Source organism: Polyodon spathula, chromosome 11, assembly GCF_017654505.1.
Source record: "Polyodon spathula isolate WHYD16114869_AA chromosome 11, ASM1765450v1, whole genome shotgun sequence".
Classification (NCBI taxonomy): domain Eukaryota; kingdom Metazoa; phylum Chordata; class Actinopteri; order Acipenseriformes; family Polyodontidae; genus Polyodon; species Polyodon spathula.
The window spans coordinates 1,421,485-1,434,831 of record NC_054544.1 but is presented as its reverse complement, the minus strand read 5'-3'; the positions used below and the strand labels follow the sequence as shown (position 1 = coordinate 1,434,831).

General features: G+C 44.2%; 1 pseudogene; it reads right to left on the bottom strand.

Annotated features, from left to right (window-relative positions):
- Positions 1-13,100, bottom strand: part of LOC121322978 — a 43,688-nt pseudogene extending 30,588 nt beyond the window's left edge.
- Between the last annotated feature and the right edge of the window lie 247 nt (positions 13,101-13,347).

The window sequence follows — 13,347 nt, the reverse complement described above, 5'->3', positions numbered from 1 at the left end:
CAAGATGCCATTGATGTGGGTGCATTCATTGCATCTTTTCAAGACCCCGTGTGTTGTTTATGCTCCTGAGTGTGAATCCCAAACCCCAAAACGTACCCCACCCCCTTGCTGTAAATATAAAAGGTGTCTATTTAAAAAAAAGAACAAAACCATGTTGGAGTGGACAAATTAAATTCCATCTCATCTGGGAAAACTCTTGGTGTCTTTTGGGGTATTAAAGGTTCTCTTTTTCAGGTTGACATAATCAATCATTACACATTTTCAAACACCTTCTTCCTTACAAACTGTGAGGGACAAACCATTCAAATCATTTTAAAACGTATAAATTGTAGCTACTGCACACAACGGAAACTAAGCCAAGTCACTTTTTTTTCTTTTCTTTTTTTACAACGTTATGTCGAATAAGCCAATTCCTTTTTAAAGCAGAGCCCATTTCTGGAGTTTAAACAACACAACTAGCAGATAGATGTTCACTATTTACTTACAGTTTCTGGCAAGTGTCAGGCATTTGTAAGATAACTGCCATAAAGTTCCATCAGTGTGAATCGATGCATGGGGGTTTTAACACTGGTAGGGGCGCAGGTATGGGGATGGGTGCATCCCTCTAGGATCCTGCTGCAGATAATATAATAAGGACCTTGAGGACTGAAAGGGAAACCTATAGGGGCTGCTGCAGGTAATATAATCAGGACCTTGAGGACTGAAAGGGAAAACTATAGGGGCTGCTGCAGGTAATATAATCAGGACCTTGAGGACTGAAAGGGAAACCTATAGGGGCTGCTGCAGGTAATATAATCAGGACCTTGAGGACTGAAAGGGAAACCTATAGGGGCTGCTGCAGGTAATATAATCAGGACCTTGAGGACTGAAAGGGAAACCTATAGGGGCTGCTGCAGGTAATATAATCAGGACCTTGAGGACAGAAAGGGAAACCTATAGGGGCTGCTGCAGGTAATATAATCAGGACCTTGAGGACAGAAAGGGAAACCTATAGGGGCTGCTGCAGGTAATATAATCAGGACCTTGCCACACATCTAGACCAGCTGCCACAGGACATTAAGCACCAGAACTGGGTTATCCTTTCTTCCAAACTAAAATGATTTATGTAGAAAGAAAGAAAGAAAGAAAGAAAGAAAGAAAGAAAGAAAGAAAGAAAGAAAGAAAGAACTGTATACTGTAATTGTGTTTTTTTAGATGGCAGATGGAGGGGGTGGAGGTGATGGGGTCACTTTTCTTTTTTTTCTTTTTTTAAGATGTGTTTTTTTGTGTGTCTAAATTCCTCAGCCATTTAGTGTTAAGTCCAGTAATTAAGGCCAGGTCCCCCTTTGAATGGGAAGCTAATGCAGCCGGGGCTGTACCCACTATAACACACATACAAGGTACAAATCCCTCCATTGTGAAGACTGACAAATTGGGGCCGGAGAGTGTCAGGCGGGGGGGGGGGTCAATCAAAGCCTGAACTGCAAAGAAACAGACAGGAAAGCTACAGTAATAACCGCCCATTGTCCTGCCACAGCCTGGCAAACAAACGGCACCTTTTCTTTTTCTTTTTCTGCTTCTCCCTTTTTTCCTCTCCTCTCCTCTCCTAATCCCCCTGACAGCTCCTTGGAGGGCTCCTCTATTTATTTAGTAGAAAGTGATTAAACTTTAATACAAGGGGCTGCCCATTGCCCCCCACCCCTCCCAGGATAATTGAGTGACATTTAAATGCAGTCAAAGGGACTTTCCAACAGATCCCTGGAATTGGAGTAGCGGGGGGCTGTGCTGTGAACTCTTCATGGGGCAAAAAACTGGGGAAAAACAAGCAGGGAGGAATGGGAACTTTTTTCCCTTTGTTCTTGTGTCTGTGTATGGGTACTGAATTGGGAAGGTTAGCTTTCCCTTTCAAATGGACCGACTGATTCTAAAAACACAAGTCAAACAATCAACTTAAAGTGTTGCAATTTAATAATAAAAAAGCATAAATAAATAAAACACAGATTTATATCAATGCATAAATACATACTATAAATTATACATCTCATGGAAATGTGCTTTTACAAAATAGTATAAAAATGCAAATTCACCAAGTTAAATCCCGGTAGGATAGTGTGTGTGTGTGTGTGTGTGTGTGTGTGTGTGTGTGTGTGTGTGTGTGAGAACTTAAGGCCTGTTTTTTCTGTTTTTACGAGTGGGTCTGATACCTTAATATTTTAGTTGACTCTATCCATAACTATATTCATAAATACTGTAAGTTTAACAAGACTCACTTGTGCTTGTTACCTATACACACTGTGGCTAATCAAGCTTGTAGTAAAACCGAGAATTGGTGAAACTGCTATGCACTAGGAGTCATATTTCCATCCCTGTGTATATTTTTGATATACGTACTGTATGATATATTGCCACATTAAATCCCAGTGCATTGTTGGGCGGCTCACAGTGGGCCCTGGTAGCTATCCACTTACAAGACTGATTATTAAGGAATACATTCTGACAGAATTCAATACTGGAAACCCGCTGCTAATCACAGACTTGCACATGAATAATAACGACTATTTTGTGCAGTTGTCTTTCATGTGGTGCTCACAGAAGGGCAGCTGTGACAGCCTGCACTCTTCCAGTGGATGTGTGTGTTCGAATGAGTGAGAGAAGTCTTCTCCAGCAGCACACAAAGGTGTTGAGATAAAAACAAACACCACACATATAAAGCTTATGCACATTCACAGCTTTCCTTTTGCTGTACAAAGAGCTTACTTAAAATCAGCTGGGAAAGAACTTCACAAGGAAAGGTTTCATTTACTTGCAACACATGTAAAAAGTAACCTAACCCACTAATTACTGTCCTTACCAGAAGCCAGCAGTCAGTGAAACTGTTAAAAATGTAAGCAGACTGCACTGGAGTTTTTAAAGTAAATTCTTAGCCACAGCGAAATCAGACTTGCTACAAATTACTTGTGCGCACCAAGATCAACTCAAGCCATTTTCAGAGAATGGATACTGAGTGTCAATGCTCCTTGTATTACCCAGACCCAGAGATTAGCAAACACTTCTTTTAGCATTTTTTTTTAAATACCACTTTCTTTACCCCTAAGATATTTATCCGAGAGAAACCATGCATACTCGTTATAAAACCTGGAATGGGTGACACTGCTATGCAATCTGAGTCTTATTTCCATCCCAGCACTTCCCGATCAGGAGACCTGCTTCAATCTCCTCTTTTGAGCTGCCCCGTGACTCCCCCTGCACCCCAACGCGACAGAGCTGCGCCGTGACTCTCCCTGAACCCCAACACTTAGAGTTGTCCCGTGATTCTCTCTGTCCTGTGACTGTCCCTGCACCCCAATGCGGTAGAGCTGCCCCATGACTCTTCCTGCACCCAAACACAGTAGAGCTGCCCTGTGACTCTCCCTGTACCCCAACACAGTAGAGCTGCCCTGTGACTCTCCCTGAACCCCAACACGGTAGAGGTGCCCCGTGACTCTCCCTGAACCCCAACACAGTAGAGCTGCCCTGTGACTCTCCCTGAACCCCAACACGGTAGAGGTGCCCCGTGACTCTCCCTGTACCCCAACACAGTAGAGGTGCCCCGTGACTCTCCCTGAACCCCAACACGGTAGAGGTGCCCCGTGACTCTCCCTGAACCCCAACACAGTAGAGCTGCCCCGTGACTCTCCCTGAACCCCAACACAGTAGAGCTGCCCTGTGACTCTCCCTGTACCCCAACACAGTAGAGCTGCCCCGGGACTCTCCCTGAACCCCAACACGGTAGAGGTGCCCTGTGACTCTCCCTGTACCCCAACACGATAGAGCTGCCCCGTGACTCTCCCTGCACCCCAACACAGTAGAGCTGCCCCGGGACTCTTCCTGTACCCCAACACAGTAGAGCTGCCTCGTGACTCTCCCTGCACCCCAACATAGCACAGCCGCTCTGTGACTCTCCCTGTACCCCAACACATTAGAGCTGCCCCATGACTCTCCCTGTACCCCAACACGATAGAGCTGCCCCGTGACTCTCTCTGCCCTGTGACTCTCTGTCACAAAGACGGCTGAAGTGGGCGGCGTCAGAACTAGGAAAAGGAATGAACGACAGAGGTGTGGTTTGGTGGAGCTGAGCGAATGTTTCGCTCAGCATTTAATAAACAGAACAGAATATAAAAATGTTGTACAAACAAACACAAACACAGCACACGTCGCCAAAACAAAGAGACAAACAAAACGGACTAATACTAAACAAAAATACAGTGAGCAGATATTTTACTATTCTTATTATAATTATAATTACTACCTCCGTCTCCTATCCCGTTCTCCACTCACCGAACACACAACCCCGAGTGAGTAAAAACATGCTGCTTTTATGCAGCTGTTCCGAGACTCGATTAGCAATCAATCATTCAATTGGAGTCGCGGTACAACTGCATGTGAATTAATAAAGTGCAATTCCCTGTGCTCATATATTACTTTTTACTTGCATGTGAAGTGCTGTGCAATCCTCGTGCCTAAATATAAATATACATTTTTAAACACACGTGAAACAGACCTGTTTATATCCGGTGTACCAATGCCTATACACCAACATTAAACACACAACACGCAACATATAACAGATAATATACACAGGGGAGGGCACTTCGTCACACTTTCCCTGCACCCTAATATGGTAGAGCTGCCCCGTGACTTTCCCTGAACCCCAACACGATAGAGCTGCCGCATGACTCTCCTTGTACCCCATCATAGTAGAGCTGCCTCGTGACTCTCCCTGTACCCCAACATGGTAGAGCTGCCCCGGGACTCTCCCTGTACCTCCCTGAGCATTGTTACAAGCGGATTCAAATAAAGAAATTCTCCTTTGTGGTGGATAGCCTTCTAGAATTCTGAACGTTAGTTTTTATAGCTTTTTGGTATTGAATGATGCAAATGAGTCTACTTAGTACCTGAACAAAGAAAAGAAGGTGCACAGGAGGGACCCAGACTAATTGCCACTCTGCTCTGTTGAGACTGATAGATTGAATTAAACTAGGAGGGGCATGAAAAACAACTCTTCCCTTTCTTGTGGGACAACCACAGAGAGGATTAGTGCTTCTGAGCCCTCATTTCAAATACTGTAGGTCAAAAATACAGTTTGTCCATTTGTACAAAACGAGGCTCTGTCACACCTGCAGTGGATATAAAAACCAAGGTGGTTTTTAACTTTATTACAACTTAGTTACAATGTACAAAGGCCTGCTAACCATCACCACCATCATCATTACCATCTTCATCATCATAACTTTAAATAATAACTGAATAGTAAAACAGATCATTTAAAGTCATTTCTTTGAAGTCTTCAAGAAAGGGGATTTTGTTACTGCAACCAGTGGCAATGGAACCATTTTTAAAGTGGGGGTGCTGAAAGCCATTGAACAAAACCGTAACCCCTGTATATGATGGAAGCCACGCAAAGCCAGGGGGCGCTGCCGCACCCCCAGCACCACTACTTCCAGTGCCCCTGACTGTAACCCAATTGTACTATTGAAACTCTGTATTTAAGATCCAAACGTTCCCCGCTGACGAGGTTCAGCGGTACCAAAGCAGGTATCGAGATGACCCAAGGCAGGACCAGTGCCACAGTGCCCCGTAGGTGTAATCTGTAAATTTAACCGAGGCGGACAGCTGCCATGTTTTTATCCATCCTGAAACAGTGCCTAACAGGCAAACAGCTATAACTAAATATATAATGTCACCTACATTTAAAAAAAGAAATCTCTACGGTGTTCTGGGAAAGGCATTAGGATATTACCATACAGTATGGCACTTTAACATACAAACACACCAATACACTGACTGAACAGGTCCCTAAAGTATTCCTAAGAAGTAACTCAAGCTCAGTTTAAAAAAGGCCAATTTATATTTCTAAAGGGATACCTGGAGCAAAGGGAAGGCGTGGGCAGCCGCTGGAGCAGCTGTTACATTGAGCTGCCCCGTGCGAGCTGCACATCTACAACCTGGACAGCAGCGGGAACCAGCTGCTCTGCACCGCGTACTCCCTGTCCCACTGCCACAGCGTCGTGGCCACCGACAACCAGGACGCCGACTAAATTATAAAAAAAAACAAATAGAGAAAAAAAATTAAACTTCACCTGCACACCTGAAGCTCTGGGCTGTGAGTCCCTTCTCCACAGCGAGGGTGGTGAGGATGCCTAGGAAGCTGCTGGTCATGGACTGCCTCTTGTCCCTCTGTGAGTTCTTGGCAGGCTTCCCCCAGAGGGTGACATCAGAGGGCTGCCCAGAAGCCCTCTGCGATGCTGCAGCCACCCTATTGGCTTCTGCCCAGTCCAGGGTCTTGTTCTCACTCTCCGCTCGGAGACACAGCCCCTCCTCAGGGAAGATGACCTGGAACGCAGCCGCCGCTCTCGTCTCTCTGCACTGCCACGCAGGTCCCGATGTTATAACGGAAGAGGGGGTCTGACACAGACCCTCTCCCCTCTGTTGGGAAAGCCACCAGGTGGCTCTTACTCAGCACAAAGGTGAAGGCCTGCCAGTTGTTCTGGCTCGTCAGCTGATACAGCACCCCGGTCTTCAAGACATCCTGGCAGTGCTGTGTGAACAGGGGTAGGGCCGTGGGCCTGCTGAGCTGCCAGGGAGCCTGGGCGGTCAGTTTATCCTCCTGTGGAGCTGGCCGCACTGCCGAGAGTCGTTCCAAAAGCCTCTGTTCCCAGTCGAGAGCTTCCCACTGGGACTGGGCTCGAAGTTGGAGCCGGGTGTTGTTGAAGAAGACGGCGTCCACTATTTTGGCGTCCTGGTTGTCGGTGGCCACGACGCTGTGGCAGTGGGACAGGGAGTACGCGGTGCAGAGCAGCTGGTTCCCGCTGCTGTCCAGGTTGTAGATGCGCAGCTCGCACGGGGACAGCTCAATGTAACAGCTGCTCCAGAGGCTGCCCACGCTTTCCCTTTGCACCAGGTATCCCTTCTTCAGAATGTTTGGAAAAGCTGAAAGAAAGAAACACAGTGCTTGATGACTACGTCCAGTGCTATTACACAGGCAATCAATCCAAGTCATAATGTGCTTTTTTCAGCCATCTGCGTTGCACTAAAGAAAATTCCAAATATGTTATATCTTTTTGTAGTGCTAGCTGTAATTTTTTGCAATATAATTGCAACGAAATATCTGGCAAAAATCAATCACCTTAATTGTGCTTCTGCTACGAGCCAAAGTGAAACTCATTAATTCCATAAAATCCTAAAATGTTTGTACATTAATCAAAGCTGATACTTGGGTAATGAAATATGCCTGTGTTTATTACAGCGAATGACTTTCAATGCAGGATGCAAACACAAGGGGAATGCCAATGTTGAAGCCAGTATTTGGATCTCATCTCAATCCTATAGTTTGTAACACCGCTGTTTTATAGCTGTGCCAAGTGAAGATCCCCTCCCCTCCCCAGAAGCAGACTAACATAAAGTGGCTCTGGCTTTATGAATGGCTTCTAGGGACATGCTGAGACAAGGAGAATATAAATTCACCGGACAGTCCTCAGACAGAAATCGCTTCTGTTGCTTCTGCTGTGGCCTGAATGCTAACACAAGATACGTGGAGGTGACTAACCTCCCTTTTAGCATTTAATATATTCCAAGTGTCAACCTGAAAAAAAAAATGAGATGAGCAGAACAAAGTGCAGATTATTTATCTTAGTCCCCAAGTGCTGTTCATTAAATCATCTATTAAAATCGGCTTCCTTGAAGACACTAATTCTCATTAACTTTAAGCAAAAACAAGCAAAAAAGAAAATCGTTGGAGACTGGCAGATTTATCCATGACCACCCACTGCCAGTTCCGCTGGTCAGGCGCCAGCCTGTCCTGATTTGACAGCCCCGTTGTTTAAACACTTGAACTGTCCTTGTAATTGTTGTTAAAGCAGTTTGTATTGATCAACCTCTGCTGCATGATTGGCACAATCACCAGTGAAAGTATGTGTGCTTGACAGCACAACAAAAAAAAACACATTCATTATAAAATCCCAAACAAAAGCATTCCTGAGAAATAAAGCACAACTCCCACTAACTGCCACTCACCTTTTTGTCTAAACACCCGTTAAAAATCACTCTGAGTTTCTGATTGTCTGGCCAGCATGCAATGCACTTCACTAGCATTCAAAGAAAATTCCACGTAGTGCGTGTGTACATTGTCTGAATGGCCTTGCAGTGCGTACCACAGTCTATGCAACATAACAGACAGCCTACTGATTAAAAGCAGTACTGCTTGCCAAACCTCAGCAATTAGCACAGATTTAGGAAACAACAACAAAAAACAGTTGAATTATCTTTAACTGTTTATTTTACAGACACCTTATACAAAAAACAACAACACGTTTATGATTGTGCAGCTGTGATGTCATCCTCCTGGCTGGGTGGGCAGCACAGGATAATGAAGAAGCTCTGATCTCTTAAATAGTCCTTGCTACTGGACTCTCAGCAGGCATTGACAGGCAGTGTTGTAGGTGAATTCCTAGCCTGTCCTAGTTTTATCAGGAACCACAATTTTGTTTTAAGTTGCCCTCAAACTGTTTCCACTGCATGTCTTATTATTATAAACATTTAATAAACACAGCCTGGCGAGCTCTCAATCCCCTGCATTGCCCTGAAATATCTCGTCAAATTAGCTTCCTGTGAATGTGCCATTCTGTAAGTATACAAGCACGTGCTTCAAAACAGTGATGTAAACAATCACAGTTCACTCTCAGGGTTGAGTCATTAATTAAATTAGTAAATAAATAAATAAATACATCTGTGCACATGTTTTTCTTTAATTTTTATAAGGCTCTTGTACTTAAAATAACACTGTGATCAAAACTACAAGAAAGTATACTATTCAGGGAATTGCCATATACCTGAAAAAAGGTCAGATGTGCTGCCTGCAAATAACAATACTTTAATATACGTGATTCATGATATATGTGTCTGTGTGTGTGTGTGTGTGTGTGTACATACATGTATACAGTATATAACAGAGCCAGGAAGTGGAAAGATTTAAAGTGTCAAGAGAAAAAATGAATTAGTCACAATTACTTTAACCTGAATTCAATTTGTACATCTCACCATCTTCAAAGGGCTTGGTAATTGCACTGAAAAGTGGTTGAAAGCTATCGCAGGTAAAACCCAATATGGATGGCTTCCACAATGAGTTGGTGAGGTGGCATAGCATATCCTAAACCATGTTTTCAACAAATCTCCAGTGGTGAGAGCAAGTTTAATTATGTTTGAACTTTTCCAGTACACTCCTGTAAAAGTGCCATGAGGAAAGCCCTAAACAGACTTGTGTTAGCACGCCATGTCCACATGTATTTAGGCACACCTTGGCCTGGATGAAATAAAAAATATGGCAGCTCCATAAATATTATAGCTACAGTATGGCACTGCCAAAAAACTTAGATTTAATGCAGCAATCAGACTCCTATTTAAAAAAAAAAAAAAAAAAACTGTTCATCCCTATAGCGGCAACTCCTAATACTAAACCTACAGGCCCTAGAGGGGCAGCCCTGGAGTGGGCATGCCAGTCCCGGAGCCCAATCTACTACAGGCTGGTTCAATTAAACAATTCCGAACAGGCCCTTAGACTTGTAGGGATGGAGCTGCCCGCCTCTGCTGTGGACCAGCAGAACTCACTTGTAGCTGTTCCTGTCAGCTGCAACACAAAACCTTGTTCCAACAAGGCTCTTCATTGATCCACAAGGTTCCATTCATCAATGTAAGATCTGGGTGGTTGAAACAGTGCTTTGGAACCCTGTCCTGGGCAGGAATGGGCTGAAAGAGCAACAAGTCAGTTTCCCTGGCTCTGAAGAAGAGCTGCTCTTTGCCACTGCCAGTGCAGTGGGGGTGTCTTTCTGTACTAACTTGTCTATCTGCCCATGGTTAACTGAGCCTGGCCACACTAACTGAAGCACTTTTTTCCCAGCCATATCTACCTGTAATGGAAACGATTTAGAATCACATACTCTGGCGAATCTGGCAGAGAACAATGTTGAACACAAAGACGACAGGTGCTTACCCGTTTTCAATGCTAATACAAATATTTGAGCAGATTTTTATGTTACAGAAGGATTCAATATTGACTTGTGTTGTGATTTCAAAACGTTTAGCCAGAGCTGTATAAGTGAGGAAAAGAATGAAACCGTCTCCGAAGAAACTGAAGAAAACGGGGGGGGGGGGGGGGCTTTCTCCCCTGCCTCCTGTTTCTTAATGCATTTGACTGACATGCTATTCCACGCTTATATTAGCCATAATTGTTGCACATTCTGTTAGCTCCTTGTTTTATTCTTCTTTTTTGTTAATGCACTAATCCAGCATTATTGTAAACCTTATTGCAGAAGCCCTATAATTCCACACAAACCAAAAAATCACCATTGCTAATATTACTTGGACTATAGATGACATTTTGAAATGTTTTCCATATGAGAAATTCACACTCATCTCACAAAAGCACATGCTTTTCTAGCATGAGAGCAAGCCCTATTCAGCTTGGCTTTTTTTTGTTTTTTTTTCCTCACATGTCAGTGAAGTGGATGCTCCCGTTTCCATTCTACGAGGGACAAAAAAATAATGTTCCATTAAAATTCAAATGCCTTGTTCCATATGGGGGTTGGCGATGGAGGTAGAGGTTTGATAGAGAAGCTTTCTTCTCTTCCATTGCCTCAGCACAATGAGATGGATAATATTGATCTATTGAGAGCGGCCTCTGTGTGCTCTGTGTGCAACTGCTGCCTCTCTGTTTCTGACAGGGAAAATCGTTTAAAAAAGAAAGCAAATTAGACTGAGACAGAGAGAAAGGAAGACACAATCATAGAAGAGCACAGTCAACATCTGGGCCTCATCTGTACAATAAAGAGGATGAAAAGGATGACTGGCCCAACAGCTGCCAGCGTGCAGCACTGGACTGTATCGGGTTTGCTTTTAATAACGTTCTCCACTATTCTTGCTCTAGTATTTGAAATTTTGTAGGAATTTCAAAATCAGTAGGTAATCTGGAGTTGGCAGCGATACTGTAGCGACTAAAATGAACTGTTTACCAGCAGGATGCAAGGATCTAGATACAAACTTTGGTTAATGATCTCCATGGTGATTTTAATTTAGATTTTAACCCAAGACCATCACATTTAATACTCAATGCTTCTGGCCAAACTCCAGTCTAGGTCTGAACCAGGTTTGGGGAAAATGTTTTTCTATTGAATTGTATTTTGCATAGCTGACAGCTTACAACAGGGGTGGTTGAAGTTGGCTCTTCCAGTTCTGGTCTTTTTTCCAACCCTGTTCTAAACTGCTTAATTGAACTGCTTAATTGAACCAAATAAACCTGCACCCAGACCCTGAACTAGTTAATGATCTCATTTTACCCGCTGAACCTAGAGTTCAGCAGGACCGTGACCGGACACCCGTGGCTCAGCAGGTCAGAGTTGGGTAGCATCCCTTTTGAGACGGCCCCTTGTGTAAAATCCCTGGTCATTTCTGTCATCTTGGATGTAGAAGAACCTGCCTTGCAGAGTCTCCAATTAAAGTAAATGAAAAATAAATACGAATAATAATCAATGCACCCAAAATAATGTGGCTTTACTGATGTGATAGGACCCTGTGTTCAGAGTCGGGATTAATTCCTGTTTTTCAATTCCAATTCCATTTCCTTTTTAAAATCAATTCCCAATTCCAATTCCCATTCCTTAGAAGAGGCATTTTAGAGACACAACTGTCGTGATTGTTCAACTGCTTTCACTGAAGTAGCTTGTTGCCCCTGTGAGAAGCTCATTTTAACAGAATACTGCTCATTACAATTTGTATCAATGATCTGTTGGAATTGATTCAAAGGGAATGGGAGCTGATTTTAAATAGCATTAAATGTGTTTCTGGAAAACTAAATCCCAATAAGTCTCAAGCTTCATGTAATACCAACATATGCGTCTTCTTCAACAGTCACACAGCCTCAGACCGACAGAGCATTGTGATGAGGAGAAGATGTATTGCATTTCAAGAAGTTTAAAATAACCGTTTTTCCTCAACACTCCCTACCTTCTTTCCTTTGCAGGTCACTGACGGCAGCCTGATTCCTCTCCAGGGAGGGGGCTCCGTTGTCGGGGACAGACTTGTAATTTGTGTCGGACCTCGAGCGGTTGTGCCCACGTCTGAAGGCTGCCGATTCTTTGGCCTGGCCTGCCAGGTCGTTGGTGGAACGGGCCCTGTTCCTGCTCCTTCTGCCCTGACACATGCTGAAGATGTTGAAGGAGGGCAGCTCTTTCTTCTCTGCCCACTCCAGGTTGTTGGTGGCTGCATCGCAGCCCTGATTCAGCTGCTCCTTGCTCAGCAAGCCCCAGAAAGTGCTGCTGTGGTTCCTGATGGAACTGTTTCGGAGCTCGACTGCGTGAGTCGTCCCAGCCTTGCTGATGAAGCCTTTCTGCCCAGTAAGCTCAGGCATCTCCTGTATGCTGTAATTATCATGCTGATGCTGCTGCTGCTGTGTCCGTTCTCTACAGGGCAGTCAATACAGTGGAGGAAGTCTTCAGTGACCTCCAACGCCGGGCTGACATCCTCCACTTCCAGCCCGTCCATTTCAAACAATTTTGTAGCAGCCAACTGAAACCAGCTGGGGCCTCAGTCTGTGTAAAAGTATATGCCGCAAGGGAAACAAACGTGGCTGACAGATAGTTGAAGTTTCAAATCAACCTCTAGAAACTTTGCACAGTTAGTATAAAAAGGGGCACTCAGCCTGCTTACTAAATATCAACACTTATTTATAAGTGCAACAGAATTTCTTTGGTTAAGGAAGCCAATTTGAAAGGTTCAATTCTTGTGCCAGGGCCCTCCATTCCAAAAGTGTGTGGTCTCATTTCAAGAAACCAGTTCCACTTTACTGTCGTCCAATCTTGGCTGCCCAGATTACAGTTAACTACTGTAGATTTATATTCCACTTGTATGACAAAAATAAACAGATTCCATTTAGGATGTGCCTGTCAACAGAACACTGCCCATGACTAATTCTGGAACACCAGCGCTCCAGTGAAGTCCACATGGCTGTCTAATTAATGGAGTGTGACTGGATTGGGCATCCTCTGTAGAGATACATGTTATGGACAAGTGGAAAAGAGAAAAGGCTGTGGATTCACATAGGCCCAAGACTGACACCTGAGTCGCGTACCGCTGTGAGGATAAAAGGACGTTTTTTCTTCCGTCTAATAATTACGTCAGTCAACAGTTGTAGATTCAGGTCAAGCCCCCCCCCCCCCCCCCCCCCCCCCCCCCCCCCCCAAAACAAACAAACAAACAAACCAAAACAACTGCATTTGCTTAGAATGCAAGAATACCCCTGGGTGTGAGGTTACAGGGCAGATCTGCATGCATCACAAGAGA